Here is a 16,836-nt window from a genome sequence, read left to right as displayed (position 1 = left end):
AGTCTGTTAATTTAAAATGACGCATGTCAATTTAAAGTAATTTAAAGAAGAAACTTCACAGCACTGCTAAGTGAGACAAGTATATAACATGACATAAATAGAAGGAAATCTCCAAATAAATCCAAGAGAAACAAGCCAAAGTTATTAAATCTGAGAGACATGGTTCCTCAATGACATTTCTGATCCTAAGTCTTACTCTTTCTTCAATTAAAAAAAAAAAAGGTAGGAGGGCATATTCTTTGTTCCTGGTATGATCAGATGGACTAAAGGAGACATGTAAGGGAAACAACTTTCTGACAACACAAGTCTAAATGATTTGGTACGGAGTCTACGTGCCACCTAGAATCTGGCAGAAGTACAAGTGGGGGACACGTGCTCTAGTGTGTGTCACACTGCCTTAGTGTCCCTCCTGGCTCCCACAACCTACCAGTTCCCAGGCTCTGCCTTTGATGATGCCACTCAGCCCCACTGTCCTTCCCTTTCTGGCAGAAAATCTGATTTCTCCTTCACAGAACCTTCCAGAAATGTTTAATTCTGCAATATCACACTTGTAGGAAATGTGCTCTTTGTTGTCCTGGGTGCTAATGTAACCATCTCATGCTCAGATTTCTCCTTGCTTTAATAAGCTTGATGCTCAGATAAAGTGATTATCCCCATCAATCAACCTTCTACCTGCAAAGTCAACCATAAAACTGACTGAACACCAAAAAGGAAACCTGTTGAAGTGAAATGGACACTATGAGAAACGGTGACTTGATCAGCATAGCCCTGACTGTTAATGAACAACTTAATACATTATCCCTCTTAGTAGTTTTTTTGTCTGTTCTACTTAATATGACTGGTTTAATTCTGTAATTATCACACAGTTATTCTAAAGTGTTGAAAATTAACTGAAATGTGATCCCTGTTAAACATAAGAGTGGGAATAAGAGAGGGAAGAGATGTATAATTTGGGACATGCTCAAGCTGACTTGCCCCAAATTGTAGAGTTAGAAACATACCAGGGGATTCCAATTCAATCCCATCAAGGTGGCATGTACCAATGCCATCTCACTATTCCAAGTGATCAATTTCAGTTCACAATTGATCATAATGAAAGGACTAAGAGTCAAAGGGAGCACATAAACAAGTCTAGTACCTGCTAATACTAACCGATAGAATAAATAAAGAGGAGAGTGATCCAACATGGGAAGCGAGATACTCAGCAGACTCATAGAATGACGGATGTCCTAAACAGCACTCTGGCCTCAGAAACAGCCCTAAAGGCATTCTGATCTGGCTGAAAAGCCCATGAGAGTATTTCAGGCATGGAAAGCCAAGACACTCTGGCAAAAAAAAAAAAAAAAAATGGAACATCCATCCCAGCCACAGTAGCTACCTATAGTTTACATTTTGAAAACTTTATTTCTTATTATTTATTTAAAGGGCAGAACAATAGAGAGAGAGGGAGACACATACAGAGAGAGCATGGAGGAAAGGAGGGAGAGAAAGAAGGAGAGAGAGAGAGATCTTCCATCCACTGGTCTACCCTCCAAATGGCCACAACATCCAGGTTTGGACCAGGTCGACGTCAAGAGCCAGAAATTCCATATGGGTCTCCCAGGGACTTGGGCCTTCCTCCGTTGCCTTCCTAGGAGCATTAGCGGCAAGCTGGATCAAAAACAGAGAAGCCAAGATCGGAATCAGTGCTCCATCATGAAAAGCCAATGCTGCTATGGCCGGCACCCCGGCTCACTAAGCTAATCCTCCGCCTGCGGCGCTGGCACACCAGGTTTTAGTCCTGGTCGGGGCGCCGGATTCTGTCCCGGTTGTCCCTCTTCCAGGCCAGCTCTCTGCTGTGGCCCAGGAGTGCAGTGGAGGATGGCCCAAGTGCTTGGGCCCTGCACCCGCATGGGAGACCAGGAGAAGCACCTGGCTCCTGGCTTCAGATCGGCGCGTTGCGCTGGCTGCAGCGGCCATTGGAGGGTGAACCAACGGAAAAGGAAGACCTTTCTCTCTGTCTCTCTCTCTCACTGTCCACTCTGCCTGTCAAAAAGAAAGAAAAGCCAATGCTGCAAGTGAAAGCTTAATCATCTGAGCAGCTACACCAGCCTGTATTTTAGAACTGGAAAACATCTTAATGATCATTTGATCAGTCTCCTTACTTTGTAGATAAAAACCTCAGTCATTAAAATGATGTGCTCAAGGCTAACCCCCCAGAAGACAAGGGCAGAGTTGGGTTCTGATCACAGGACCTCTTGGACTCTGTTCCTGTATTTTTCTTTACTAAAAGGATATCAAAGCACCCAATAAACATAACTTATAATTTAAATATTCAACAAATGAATATCCATATTCCTCATTCAGAGATGAAAAATTCCCCGGGATACAGAATCTTCCATAAAATAGATTCCAGGGAAGACCTTCATCTTGCAAAACAGGCTGTGCTGGTTTTGTCAGGATTCCAGGATTCGTAATGAGGACTGAAGGGATGTAAGGGGGAGGGCAAAGAGAAGAGGTTAGGAGAGATTCTGCTGGTGGTGACATTGGAGGAATAATAAATGTCTCCTTAGGGAAGGTTTTTTTCAACTGTTATTATTAAATCTCTCAAACATAACTGTGAAGAGCGCCTGCCAAATTGCACCTGCCTCTGCTGCTCAGATGATTGGGATAAGCCTAGATAAATACCCCAGGCTCTATGGCCATGATCCAACAGGCACCGGAACTCCAACCATTGGAGGTTTACACAGCATTCAGTAATTATCCCTGAAAATATTTACTGTTTATCTACCTTCAAATTTTAATGACACAGAGATTCCACTGCACCCATTGGAATTCTAGGCACGGATAAAAGCCCCGACTCACCCTAATAAACCTAACACTGCACAGGGCAGTGCTTAGATTTTCATAAGCTTTCCTTGTCACCCTTTTCCAGCTTTTTGTACGGAAAGCAAGAAGTGCTTCTTAATTTGTTCTTAAAATTAAAAGTACTTTCCTGTCTAGCTTACTGGTTTCTGTGAATTACCTGTGCTTTAATGTCTGTTTCTTTGTCTTAGCGCTTCCGGAGGTACCGGCCACCAGCTCCTGTTAGCAAGGTGCACATTCCCCTGTGCCACATCCTCCCTTAATCCTAGGAGCACCTCTGTAGTGTTCATCTATCTGTGACTGTCTGAGTCAATTACCCTCTCTTGACAAGGTCACCTTAAAAATCAAGCTCTCAAAGAGGGAGAGGAGGAGCTGAGAGAGCCAAGAGATTTTCTGGGTCTCAGTTTCCCTACCAGTGAAGAGTAGGGACTGGGCTAAATAAGCCCAAGGGTGTCTTGCTGCTTGAAGTCTGAGAGCAGCCTGTGATAGTCGAGTGACTGTTAGCATCAGAAAACCAGCTGATGTCTAATCAACCACAAAACATGCTGATGGTCAGAAAGGTTACACCATGAGAGAATTAGCTGTTCACCTCTTGGCCGGAGAGACCCAGCAGTGAAGGACCCACTTCCAGCCAGAAAATTTTCATCTTTCAGGAAAACCCCAGCCCAAGGAAGGGCCATACTTTCCTCCCCTCACAGAACAACATGAAAAAAAAAATCACCTCTCGGATCAGCGCGGTGCGCCGGCCGCAGCGCGCCAGCCGTGGTGGCCACTGGAGGGTGAACCAACGGCAAAAGGAAGACCTTTCTCTCTGTCTCTCTCTCTCTCACTGTCCACTCTGCCTGTCAAAAAAAAATCACCTCGCTTCCCCTGCTCCAAAATATCCAAGGAAGTCAGCCAGTCCATCACAAGGCAGTATTTCCATCCTAATATCCAACAGGCAAGTTGGGCAGAGTAAGGACTCACCCTTCCCAAGAGTTTGCCTACCAATCATGGGCCGGGCTCAAGCAGTCACTTCTGGAGTGGGTTTTCAGGGGCCTTGGAAACCAGTCCTCACCCAGCATTCTCTGTGTTAGAACGAATAATATTTTAATGAGAGCTTAGTAGCTTTACCTAAGAAACAAAACCTGATCAGATTTTAGAGCCTGATCTTCTAGCAAACAATTCCCCTCTAGCAAGCAGTCACCTATCCCTTGTAAATAATGCCCAAATCAGGCTTCCCCAAAAGCGAAACATTCTGCTCTTTGTTTAAAATCACAAGAGTGGACTTGGCTCCACGCATTTTCTCACTAACCTGCTGTACAGCTCTGGATAAACCTCTGCCTCTCTGAACTTCAGTAGTGTTATCTGTCAAATCAAGATGCCCACAATCAATTAATATTTACTAAGAGCTTGCATACAAGACATGATCAGTAAGAGAAGGTGATACAAAGACAAGCACAAGGTAATCTTTGCCCTCAACTGAATACCTGATAAATGTTGGTGATGATGTTGGCACAAAATCTAATGAGAAACGCGCCATGCGGAAATCAGAGCTTTCAACAGGAAACAAAATGAGAGGACATCCTGAAGTAGTTCGTACTGAAACATCTGAAAAATGATAAATATTTTTTTTGGCAGGCAGAGTGGACAGTAATAGAGAGAGACAGAGAGAAAGGTCTTCCTTTGCCGTTGGTTCACCCTCCAATGGCCATCGCAGCCGGCGTGCTGTGGCCGGCGCATCGCACTGATCTGATGGCAGGAGCCAGGTACTTCTCCTGGTCTCCCATGGGGTGCAGGGCCCAAGCACTTGGGCCATCCTCCACTGCACTCCCGGGCCACAGCAGAGAGCTGGCCTGGAAGAGGGGCAACTGGGACAGAATCCGGCGCCCCGACCGGGACTAGAACCCGGTGTGCCGGCACCGCAAGGTGGAGGATTAGCCTAGTGAGCCGCAGCGCTGGCCCAAAATTTAAAGAGTAAAGGAGTGAAAGGAGCACAAGGGTACTTCAAAAAGTACAAAGAATTAAAAGTTGAATTTGATGCAAGAAAATTACAATTCATTCATAGTTTTTTTTTATTTGCAAGCTTTTCATAAATACAACTTTAGGAACATAGTAATTCTTCCCTTTGCACCTACCCTCCTACCCCTCCTCCTCTTCCCTCTCCTGTTCTCAGTCTTATTTTTTACTAAAATCTATTTTCCTTTAACTTTATACACAGAAGATTAACCGTTCTAGGGAAAGAGTTCAACACTTTGTATGAGGAAGAAGAAGAAAAGAGAGAAACAAAACAAAACAAAACAAAAAAACCCTAATGACAAAAAACATTTTAAAAAAGAACAAAAACTGTTCCTCAACAGTCCAGACAAGGGTTGTCCAAAGTCATTGCATCTCAAGGTAATGTCACCTTTTTTTTCAGAAACTTAATTATCTTTAAAGAAGAACCCAAGAAGGATGATAATATTTTTCATGCACAGTTTTTACAGAAAATACATTTCCACTGACATTTTGAAGAAATTACATTTGTACAGATTTCAAATTTTTTGCACCAAAATCAACTTATGTGTTAGCTCCATTTCCCATCAACTATTTAAATGCACCCTCATATTCAAGAAACAACATGAGCAAAGATGCAGGAAACAGTAGGCTGTGTTTCAGGAATTTTGGTGGTTTGGCTCTGTTAGATGATGGAGTGCTAAAAGAGGAAGTATAAAAGTTGAGAACTAGAGATAGACATTGAGCCATAACAGGCATTTATTTCATCTATAGTTTATAATTCATTCTAGCAATGGGGAGCCGTTAGATACTTCCGACTGAGGCTGTGTTTTAGAAACTTGAGTTTGGCAGCCACATAGGATATGAATAAAGGGGAAAGAGGGACTGGAGGCAAGAAAGCAGTCAGGAGGCTACAGCATTACCTCTCCCAGGGCGCCAAACAAGGCACTGATTTAAGGCAGTGCACAGCTCCCACAGTTGGGAGGAAAAAAGAAAGACAGCAAATAGATGTAAGAGGATTTTAAAATCTTCATTAAGATAAGAAATAGGTAGAAAGTCAACATCAAGAACTAGGGAAGCCTGAGATCTTGCATGCTAATAAGTTAGCCTGCTACAGTTTTATAGATGTTGACAGACAATGTGAGACTCCTGCTTCAGAGACTCCTGGGTCAGCAGACAGCACGAGCTTCCTATTTGCCTGTTTCCCTTGCTCCAAGTTCTGTGGAACACTGCAGCCAATGGCCCAGATAGTTGCAGAAAACACAAGGAAGCTAAGGAATCCCACACATAGAAAACCTCTAATGTTATTAGGGGACCTTAGCATAAATGCTCAATATTTAACTCAGAATAAGGTATTATTTTTGCTACACTGGTCAGGAAAGAAAAAAGGCTTGCTTCCTTAGATGGGAAAACTGTTATACAAGTATCATTCAAAAAATAATTCTGAACAAAGTTGTCCATGTCGATTGTTTAAAAGATGGACAGAAATGTAAGAGCCACGTAGGACAGTCTCCTAACAGCGTTCTCTAATAGAAATCAATATTTCCTCTCTGTATATATAGTTGTAGAACTTTCATGGGAAAAACACCAGAGAGTTCAACTGTAGCATGGCCTCACAGGTGCCAAATAGAAAAGAAGGCTGTCTCCTTTGCTTCAGTTAGAACTAACAAAAAAAAAAAAAAAAACTGGTAATCCAGGCTGATCCATGATATTCCCAATCTGCAAGACCAAAAACTTTTCTCTTAAGAATGTTCTTTGGGGGCCAGCGCTGTGGCATAGTAGGTTAAGCCTTAGCCTATGGTGCCAGCATCCCATGTGGGTGCTGGTTCATGTCCTGGCTGCTCCTCTTCTGATCCAGGTCTCTGCTTATGGCCTGGGAAAGCAGTGGAAGATGGCCTGAGCACTTGGGCCCCTGCATCTGCGTGGGAGACCTGGCAGAAGATCTTGGCTCCTGGCTTTGGATCTGCCCAGCCGCAGCTGATATGGTCATTTGGGAAGCGAACCAGCAGATGGAAGACATCTCTCTCCCTCTCCCTCTCCCTCTCCCTCTCCCTCTCCCTCTCCCTCTTCCTCTCCCTCTCTCCCTCCCTCCCTCTCTTTGACTGTAACTCTGCCTCTCAAATACATCAGTCTTTTCTAAAATGAAGAAAAAAATAATGTTCTTCTAGAAGATCATTTCTTCTGTTGATGGAGAATAAACTACAGTTTACAAGTTATCAGCCACAAGGAACCAGCCAGGCAGCAGGCCCTCCATCTCAATGCTTCATACCCAGCTTAATCATTATCACTGTGCATATTTTTATCCTCCCACAAGGTTAGAGTGCTGAAGAAGATGGTTTTGCATGGCTGTGTAAACATCATTTCCACTTCCCAGGATGACAGAGAAGGGAGGAAGCTCATAACAGCACCAGGATTTTCACTTACTGAGCACCTTTACCTGAAGAATCTAATTAATGCTTTGCCCAGGATGTGTTCATTTATACTCCACGACACCCCTGAGAGGTGAGGTGGGTATCCATAAAATCATCCTGAAGTTCTACAATGGGGGTTATGAAACTGAGTGTCAGGTCAAATAGGAAGTGTTCAGAATGACACTGGCAGTAGTCAGAGAGTAAGAAGTGAGGTTCCTTCTCGGCTATTATCCACTCCCTTACTCCCCTAATGAGCAAAATTCCAACAACTGAGAACTGGAAGACCACATGTTCATTGAATCTATTTTATCTAAGGCTGAAGTTAAGAGGATCTGCTTACTGTTCCTATTTGTTCTTCACCTGCCTCTACCTGTACATGGGGAAATGCAATCTACCCTGAGATGCCACAGGTAGATGGATGCCACCCATCGAGTTTCTTCCCCATGCCCACCTGTATTTCCACATCATGCCCATCTTTTAAGGCCAATATCACTTCCTCCATGAAGCCTTCCCAGCAGCCATCCTTTAGCCTTTGACTTACAGCTCTTTTATGACTTATATGTCAACATCAACAATGCAAAATTCAAAGGGACATTATCAGTTCCTCTGAGACTATCCTGAAGGTAGAGTTCATGCCCTTTTATTCATAACCTGGCTGATGTTTAGTTCAGTATCTGAGCCCATATAGTTTTTCAAGAAAAGATGAAAAGAGTAAACAAACTCATTTATACACTATCACTGGATGTCACCTCTCCCTCTGTCCTGGCTGCCGGAGAACAACAGGATAACATCAGAGGCTGTTTCTCTCATGAGATATTTATCTTGATTATCCATTTAATTATAGAGCACAAAAGTCACAAATGTGACTTTTAACAGTACCAAGGTATGGAAAACTTGTACAGAGAGATAATATCTTTGTCCACAACTCTTCAGTTCCATGCAAAGGATGCAGATAACCTGCACACCTACAAAATATGGAAAAATAATAATACCTTCCATCTCCGTGGCTGTTTCACATTCATGATTTTTAGGTGATATCAAGTGCTCTTTCTATTCTGCCCTCTGGTATTCAAAAGGTACTTTGTGCTACCTGCACTTTAGATGTGAGAAAAGTGAGGCTATTATAGTACCTTGAAAACCTACTCCCCGATGTTGCCGCAGAGTCAAGAGGTGAGGATTTTGCATGTGGCAGGGCTGGGGGGACAGTGTGTGGAAGTTAGATCATGGTGGTCCTGCCCCCAGGCATAGATTATCACAGTTATAAAAGAGCGTGATGGAGTCTGATCCCTGTTTGTCCTTGTATCTTCTGCCACGTGAGGACATAGCATTCCTCTCGCCACGAGGATGTGGTATTCAAAGCATCATCTTGGAAGCAGAGACAGTACCTTCATCAGATAACTGCAGCTGCTGGCACCCAGATCGGGAACTTCCCAGTCTTTAAAGTGTGAGAAAACATCTCTTTTCTTTATAAACTACCAAGACTCAAGAACTCTGATACAGCAGCATAAAACAAAGACATAAATGGGTACCAGAGAAATTGTTGCTGTCACAATATCTAAACACTTGGAAGTAGCATCGAAACTGGGTAGTAGGTAGAGGCCAAGCCAGTTTTAAGGGGAACGCTGGAAAAAGTTTATACAGCTGTGAACAGAGGAGCATTAGGGGAAATTCTGGTGATGATACAGAAGAGACAAGCCGAGCCCTCTCAATCATCGTCTCAAAGATTACTGAAGCGATGTAACAGTAAAGACCGTTCCGATGAGGCTCAGGTGGAAATGAGAATGGGTATTGGAAACTGAAGAAAAGTCCATCCATCCATATTATGGAGTTGCAAAGACCTTGACCGAATGATATCCGCAGACGATGACTTGGTGGAAGGAAAGAGTGACAAGCTAGGACACGAAGTGCTCAGGATGCCATGTGGCTTCTCGTAATTGCCTGTAGTAAAATGCAGGAACAAAGACACCACTTGAAGTTGGAATACACAACCAAAATGAAGAACATAAAGATATGGAAATTTTTCAACCTAGTCATATAAGGGACAAAAAAGCATGGTTAGGAGAGAAAACTAAGAATGTACCAAAGTGACCATTTCACAGAGGAGATTTGCACGGCTCTAAAGAAGACAAGCTCATCAAAATGACAGGAGAATGGCTTTAAGGCATTTCCAAGACTTTTAGGCTGCCGAGCCTTTCATAGTTCCAAACTACTAGGGCCTCCAAGACAGAATTATCTTGGAGGAGAGCGTCCTGAGGCTCACTACTTAGGGCCACTTCTGGTCTCCAGTGCAGTATTACTATGCCACCCCCACTGTGTTTTAGTGGACCCAGGTACAGCATAGGCCCCCACTTCCAGTGGTGAGCCCTGGAGGCAAGCATACTGTGCTGACTTTGCAGGTGTACAGAGTACAGGAGCTGTGGGGCAAGGCCACCTCCACTGATATTTCAAAGGATGTCTTAGAGCCTGGAGGAATAGGGAGAGATCTGTCGCAGGGGCAGAGGTGCCAGAGAGGCCCCTCGAGAGCAATGTTAGTAAAACCATGGGGGCATGGCCACCACTGACACCCCAGGAAGCTGCAAAATGTGTGACTCTGAGATGTGAGCTGCACCCAGCAAAGCCCTAGGGGCAAGACTGGCCTGAGGCCTTGGGGACTCAGCTCCTAGCCCAGTGTGTCCAGGAGGTGAGATATGGAGGAGATTATCTCTAGCCTCAAGATTTAATGTTATTTGCCCTGTTAGGTTTTAGACCTACTTGGTGCCTATTGCTCCTTTATTCCCTCCTATTTCTTTCTTCCTGTTGGAACAGCAATGTCTGTCCTATACCTTCCCAGACTGGTATTTTGCAGGCACATAACTTGAGCAGTTCCATAGGCTCACAGCTGAAGGAAATTTGCCTCAGAATAGATTGTGCCTTGAGTCTCACCCATACTGGATCTAGATGAGATTTTAGGCTTCAGACTAAAGTTGATACTAGAATGACTTAAAACTCTGGGGAACAATTGGGATGGGGTAAATATATTCTGCAAGTGAAAAGGCCATGGTTTTGAGGAACAGGGGTGGAATGCTATGGCCCGAATATGTTCCCCAAAATTCATGTACTGGAAACTTCATTCCCCATGCAGTATTGGGAGGTAGAGCCTTTGGGGAGGTTGCTAGGACACAAGGCTTCTGCCTTCATAGATAGATTAATAGTTATTCAAGGGCTTGGCAGAGTGGGGACCTGTGTTTTTTTTTTTTTTAATTTTTTGACAGGCAGAGTGGATAGTGAGAGAGAGAGACAGAGAGAAAGGTCTTCCTTTGCTGTTGATTCACCCTCCGATGGCCGCTGGGGCCGGTGCACTATGGCCGGCGCACCGCGCTGATCCGAAGCCAGGAGCCAGGTACTTATCCTGGTCTCCCATGGGGTGCAGGGCCCAAGGACTTGGGCCATCCTCCACTGCACTCCCTGGCCACAGCAGAGAGCTGGCCTGGAAGAGGGGCAACCGGGACAGAATCCGGCGCCCCGACCGGGACTAGAACCCGGTGTGCCGGCGCCGCAAGGCAGAGGATTAGCCTATTGAGCCCCGGCGCCGGCCAGGACCTGTGTTCTTTTCTTAATGAAGAGAGGGCCTGAGACAGAATGTTAGCTCTACAACTTTATTGTCCAACATTGAAATTAATATTTTACATATATTTCATTTTTATAAAAAGCATTTCATTTGCAGATTTAAAATTTTTTAGGTTTCAGATTAAATGAAGGAGCATGATGGGGAGAGTTTGGGCCACTTTCACCCTTCTGCCTCCCTCCATGGAGAACATAGCACTTCTTCCCTTCGCAGGCACTGCATCCAACCTGCCACCCTGAAGTGGAGACCGAACCCTCACTAGATGAGCAAAACCTGTCAGCACCTTCATCTAGGACTTTGCAGCCCCCAGAACTGTGTGTGAATGTGCATTCCCATTCTTTATAAATTAGCCAGTCCTGGTTATTCTGTTATAGCAGCACAAACATGCTAAGACAGAGGCCTGAATAAGCTACAGGAGCAACCCAATGACAGACAAACGGTGTTAGGCCAGAATGGTATCCCTAGTATCTGATTCTAAATCTAGTTAAAGCAATCCATCCAACATTCTGCCTTTGAAATTATGCTTCAGATTGATTGCTTATTAATTCAGCACTTGAACACCCGATATGGAGGAAAAATCCAGTAAGCACTGCCTCCTCCCCTAATGAGTTCACAGTCTGGAGAGATAATAACTCAACAACTGGAGAGTGGTGTACGCTGTGACGAGTGTGTACCTGAGTGGGGTACAAACGTGGAGAAGGATTTCAGTTAGACAGCGGGAAGGAGCTTGAAACAGCCACTAAGGGTGGAAAGGCATTCCAGGCAAGTGTGCACACCGGCTATGCATATGAAACTGTTGTAATACATAGTGTGGACAAGTAAGGCGGCCAGAGACGAGCAGAGACTAATCACAGGGGACCTTGTCCACCAAATAAGGCGCTCAAAATGTATTCTGATAACTAGGGGGGAGGAGGCACCTTGAAGATACCTAAGTGGGGAAAGATGTAAGCATACTTCGGTATTAGAATGAATCATTCTGTAGTTGCCGGAGGGAGAGACAGATGAGCAGTACACTGTGAGAGATGTTCACCTGGGGCTGGTGCTGAGGCGTAGCGGGTAAAGCCACTGCCTGCAGGGCGCCAGTTCGAGACCCAGCTGCTCCACTTCCCATCTAGCTCTCTGCTATGGCCTAGGAAAGCAGTAGAAGATGGCCCAAGTCCTTGGGCCCCTGCACCCACATGGGAGACCTGGAAGAAGCTCCTGGCTCCTGGCTTTGGATCGGCACAGCCCCGGCCATTGCGGCCATCTGGGGAGTAAACCAGTGGATGGAAGACCTCTCTCTCTCTCTCTCTCTCTGCCTCTCTGCCTCTCTGCCTCTCCTCTCTCTGTGTAACTTTGACATTCAAGTAAAATAAATAAATCTTAAAAAAAAAAAAAAAAAGAAAGATTTTACCTGACTGAAACCTAGGCATAAAGGCCTGAGTTATATTTGGAACAAGAGGCTAAAACACAAGACATCAAGAAAGCAAATTAGTAAATAATTATACTAGGGGAGGACTTATGAGAGAAGAGTCTTAAATAGCTTCCAGATATGATTTGGATATATGGGTGAATAATGATATAACAAAGTCTAGGGGCTGGCCCTGTGATGTAGCCAGTAAAGCCGCAGCCTGCGGTGCCAGCATCCCATATGGACTCCAGTTGAGTCCCGCCTGCTCCACTTCTGATCCAGCTCTCTGCGTGGCCTGGGAAAGCAGTAGAAGATGGCCCAAGTCCTTGGGTCCCTGCACCCGCGTGGGAGACCTAGAAGAAGATCCTGGCCCCTGGTTTCAGATTAGCCCAGCTCTGGCCATTGTGGCCAATTGGGGAGTGAACCAGCAGATGGAAGACCTCTCATTCTAATTTTCTCTCTCTCTCTCTGCCTCTGCCTCTCTGTAACTCTGCCTTTCAAATAAATAAATAAATCTTAAAAAATAAAATGAAAGGAAGTCTAGGGGAAAGATGATGAGTTACGTTGGACCCATCGCATTTGAGTTGCCTGTAAACTACCTAAGGGCTCCCTCTGGCAGGCAAGGCACAAGGTCACGACATGCAGCACAGAGGTCTGACTTACAGAGTTTGTTTTCAGAGTTCACCTAGAATGTTGGACTCTATCTTCCTGTAGAGTAGTTATGACCATCCACTGAGTGGGAAAGAAACACGACAGAGCTGGCATTGGCAGGAAAGGGTAATTGTGTAAGAACTACAGAGGAAAATTGTAGAAGGAATGTGATTTGGTACCTGTGAAGAATAACCAAGTTACATGGAGTATCCAGTAAAGATTGGAAGCACCAAGAATTAGCTACTGCGTTATACCGCAATTGTCATCATTTGCATGATAGACTTGTGTTATCACTGATGCTATCTCAGCCCATCCCTTTGGGGTCAAAGACACATTTCCCAGAAAAATGGCCAGATTTAAGGTAATCATACATGAAATAACTTGTTCTTAAAAGACGTTTAATGAAGACTGACCCCTCTAACAGCCTCACCAGCACAGTCCTCTCCCTCCCTTAGCTAACTAGCCCAGGATAACCAGTTCCTCTCCAGGGAGCAGTCTCAGATGTGCATCCTGTAGGAATGCTAGCTCCTCACCTGCCAGTCACTTTCATCTACATTGCCACCTGGTAAAAGAGGGCCGTGGAATTAGGCAGATTCCGCAATTATTCAAGAACATGTCTACATCTCCCTTTAACTTGGCCCTCAGCCAGTCTTAGGATGAAGATGATGTGCTAGATCAAGAGCTAAAATGTGGGGACCAGAGCAGTGGTACAACAGGTTAAAGCCCTGGCCTGAGGCACCAGCATCCCATATGGGCGTCCATTCTAATCCCGGCTGCTCCTCTTCTGATCCAGCTCTCTGCTATGGCCTGGGAAAGCAGCAGAAGATGGCCCACATCCTTGGGCCCCTGTACCCACGTGGGAGACCCGGAAGCAACTCATGGCTCCTGGATTCAGATCGGCCCAGCTCCGGCCATTGCGGCCATCTGGGGAGTGAACCAGCAGATAGAAGACCTCTCACTCTGTCTCTACCGTTCTCTATAACTCTTTCAAATAAATAAAATAAATCTTAAAAAAAAAAAAAAAAAAAACGAAAACGGGGAAAATATTTTTCCTATTTCTCGGATGGTTTGTGAACTCCCATCCTTGAATTTATGCCATTCAGCACACTTGAATTAAATAAAGGAGTCTGTATTCAATCAACCAGTAAGTACTCATTATCTATCAAATGTCAGGTACTGTACCAAGTGCTCAGGACACATCCATGTGGCAAATTGGCATCGTCCCTTCTATTGTGAGCCTCACAGCTTAGCATGAAGAAAGCCTAGCTTAAAGATAAGGTCACGAGCAAAGGGGACCAGGAGGGAAAGTGGGGAAAGCTGACAAGAAAAAGCACACACGAGCAGGGACTGTTAGTGGAACAGAGAGGTCTGAACTCCTTAATCACATTCTGATAGTGTGCTTGGTGATAGCAGGTGGCCTGCTGGGCAATTTCTTCAACCTTCTCATCGCAGGACCAAGCAAAAGGAGGCAGTCTAATCTGTGAGTGGGATGTCTCCTTTTATAATCACAGTGAAAATCATGAATACCCCAAACTAAGAAACATCAATTCCTGTGTTCAAGAAGGATTTCAGGGAGAGTTTAACTCTGTTTTGGTGCTTGAGTCTCCCATGCAATATTCTCACCAAGTAGCCAACCAACCTCTGATTAAATGTTTCCAGAAATGAGTCACTACCCTCCAAGATCATTTATGTTGTCTAAAAATTTTCTTATTTATATTTGAATGGAATTATTCCTTCCTGTGGTTTCTGCCTATTTAATGCCCAAGCTTAAAAGACATGGAAGCCTTAGCTGTACAAGACAAGCAGAAAGGATTTGCGTGCAGGTGATGGTGTTTATTAAAATCATTAGCACAGCTCTTAATCTTGGGCTTATGTATATACTTTTCCAGAAGAAGCCAAAAGTATGTACTCCCGCTGTTATCATCAGAGTAGGAAAGAATAAACCATGAGAATTTATGCTGAAAAAATCAGTTGCTTACCAGAAAAGGTTTGGAATTAGAAAGAGACTCTCTAGCAGAGTTAAAGACCTATAGGCCCTCACCAATCTAACAACAGGACAGATGGGGCTTGGGTTGGACCCAGTTCTCTCCATCTCTGTCTCTCTCTTCCTCCTTTCCCACTCAGTCAACCAGCAGGGACTGAAAATATAGCTGCTACATCCCAAGTACTGGGTGCTTGGAGTGAGGTCCCCCATCTCACTCTCCTTACCTGTACAGGTGGTCAGACTTCAAGATGCAGATACGAAACAGGATAAAGAATATGTTCCCTCCAGCCCCGGGCTCCTGCAATACACTGTAAGTCACTTTGCCAGGGTTCTGCACTGCAGTGCAAAGATGATGGTTTTCCATTCAGCACCATCCCTTGTAACCACAGCTCCCTAAGGGAGCCGTGAGCGGTAAAGACATCGTTCAGAATACAATGTAGATATTTTTGTGTCCCCTCAGCAAACTGCATACAACAACCTTCCAAAGGCTATGTTTTCCTCCAACCAAATATTTTCTTACTGGAAGGCAGAATAATTTCTAGGCCAGCGCAGCTTCTCACAAGTTTCTGTCTAGAGGGTAAACCAACACAGAAAAGCTCTCACTGAAAACTCCACCAGCTGTCAGAAGGCAAAGCTGTGCACATCCTAACAGAGCTAAAGATAAATGGATGCATCCCCCACCCCGACTTCACCTCAGAGCACCACATAAAAGTGGGTGGCCCTTGGGATCCTAAAACATCCATAAGCATCAATGACTAATAGAGCAGTGGGAACTGATTTCCTGAAGTGACCCTGGGGTCTGGTGGGGCATGGTGGGAGCAGGAGCATCACAGAGTTTCGTCATCGGGGCCCGTGGAAGATGGGAGTGAATAGGGGGCGTAGCAGGTGTCCTGTGGACATGGGAGGAAATGGCGAAGCAATGTTCCCCAGCCAACAAACACAGCAGAACCTCAGCTCTGAGCAAAACAGAGGGCATCCAGAGGGGGCAGTGGCAGGTGCCAGGTAATAGCTGACCAGATTCATTTGTTAGCACACATGGGTCCTCTCTGGGGACCTCCTGAAATGGCTTTAAGAGTCTTGCCAGGCACTAGAGATAGTGCATTAGCAGGTGCACAGGAAAAGCACACAATATGAGCTTTTGCCAACAATGCTTCATTGTAAAGAGGGAGAATCAAGTGGACAAATTGAACAGAGTCACGGATGCTGGGAGCTGGATAAGAGCATGAAGAACAGCTATGATGAAATCTTTGATGTTTAAATGAGCAAACTAAAACCCAGAAAGGGGAGGCCAGTGAGCTGAGACAGTCACACAGCCGAGGACAGAGTAAGGACTGAGAGTCCCATCTAGCACATCTGCTTCCGCCACCATCTCGGTGTGGGATCCACACCTCCAGTTACACCACACACCTGGATGGCTCTGAGTGACAGGCATGCTGAGCCTTGTGGTTGTAGATGCAGACTAAAAAATACGTGTGGGATGAAGACTTGAACAGCAAAGCCAACTGTGAACTGCCACATCTGCACCTTTCGCAGGTCTTTGAAGAAAAGAGAGAGAGAGGCTGAGGGTGCAAGGTCTTCTTCATGCCCCACAGCATCTGCTCCCATCCCCTGTGTGTAGGGGTCTGGGGGCGCTGGAGGAGCAGGCCACAAGGGCTGTGTGGATGCACAGATGTGTGGGACGCAGGATGACGCTGCGGTCCTTTCTGTGTTTCTGATAGACCAGAAAGGAGAGAGGAAGACTTGGAGCAAAGGGACTAGCTTTGCAGAGGGAGTGCCTAGGATGCAGGTAATAAGAAGGCAAGAGACAATGCTTCCTACAAGCAGCCACCAGCAAGCCTGCACCACCATCACCATAAAACACCCACGCTTGCCATAACCCGAAACCAGCTCGGCACGGCTCACCCGCTTGGCGTGCCTCCTGCCTCCCTCTGCACCAAGCTGCTGCAGAGCACGCCAGAGGCTCCTCAAAGGGGACTGA

General features: G+C 45.2%; 1 long non-coding RNA gene across 17 annotated transcripts in view; it reads right to left on the bottom strand.

Moving 5' to 3' along the window:
* The window catches only part of LOC138850198 (uncharacterized), a 359,276-nt gene that overhangs the window by 74,498 nt on the left and 267,942 nt on the right, over positions 1–16,836 (bottom strand). For 10 of the 17 annotated variants that reach the window (XR_016235376.1, XR_016235383.1, XR_016235389.1 and 7 more), the window contains one exon: positions 1,424–1,650. The exons of 3 other annotated variants lie outside the window; for them this stretch is intronic. This is a non-coding gene — a long non-coding RNA (uncharacterized LOC138850198). Of the gene's footprint in view, positions 1–1,423; positions 1,651–3,831; positions 3,912–8,843; positions 9,168–16,836 lie in introns of those variants that run through there. 4 more of the 17 variants (XR_016235379.1, XR_016235390.1, XR_016235381.1 and 1 more) reach the window with 2 other exon arrangements.

The sequence above is a fragment of the Oryctolagus cuniculus genome, chromosome 6, assembly GCF_051225735.1.
Source record: "Oryctolagus cuniculus isolate XC-2025 breed Fujian yellow rabbit chromosome 6, ASM5122573v1, whole genome shotgun sequence".
NCBI classification, from domain to species: Eukaryota; Metazoa; Chordata; class Mammalia; order Lagomorpha; family Leporidae; genus Oryctolagus; species Oryctolagus cuniculus.
Note: the sequence above shows the minus strand (reverse complement) of the source record. Positions and strands in the feature narration are given on the sequence as shown.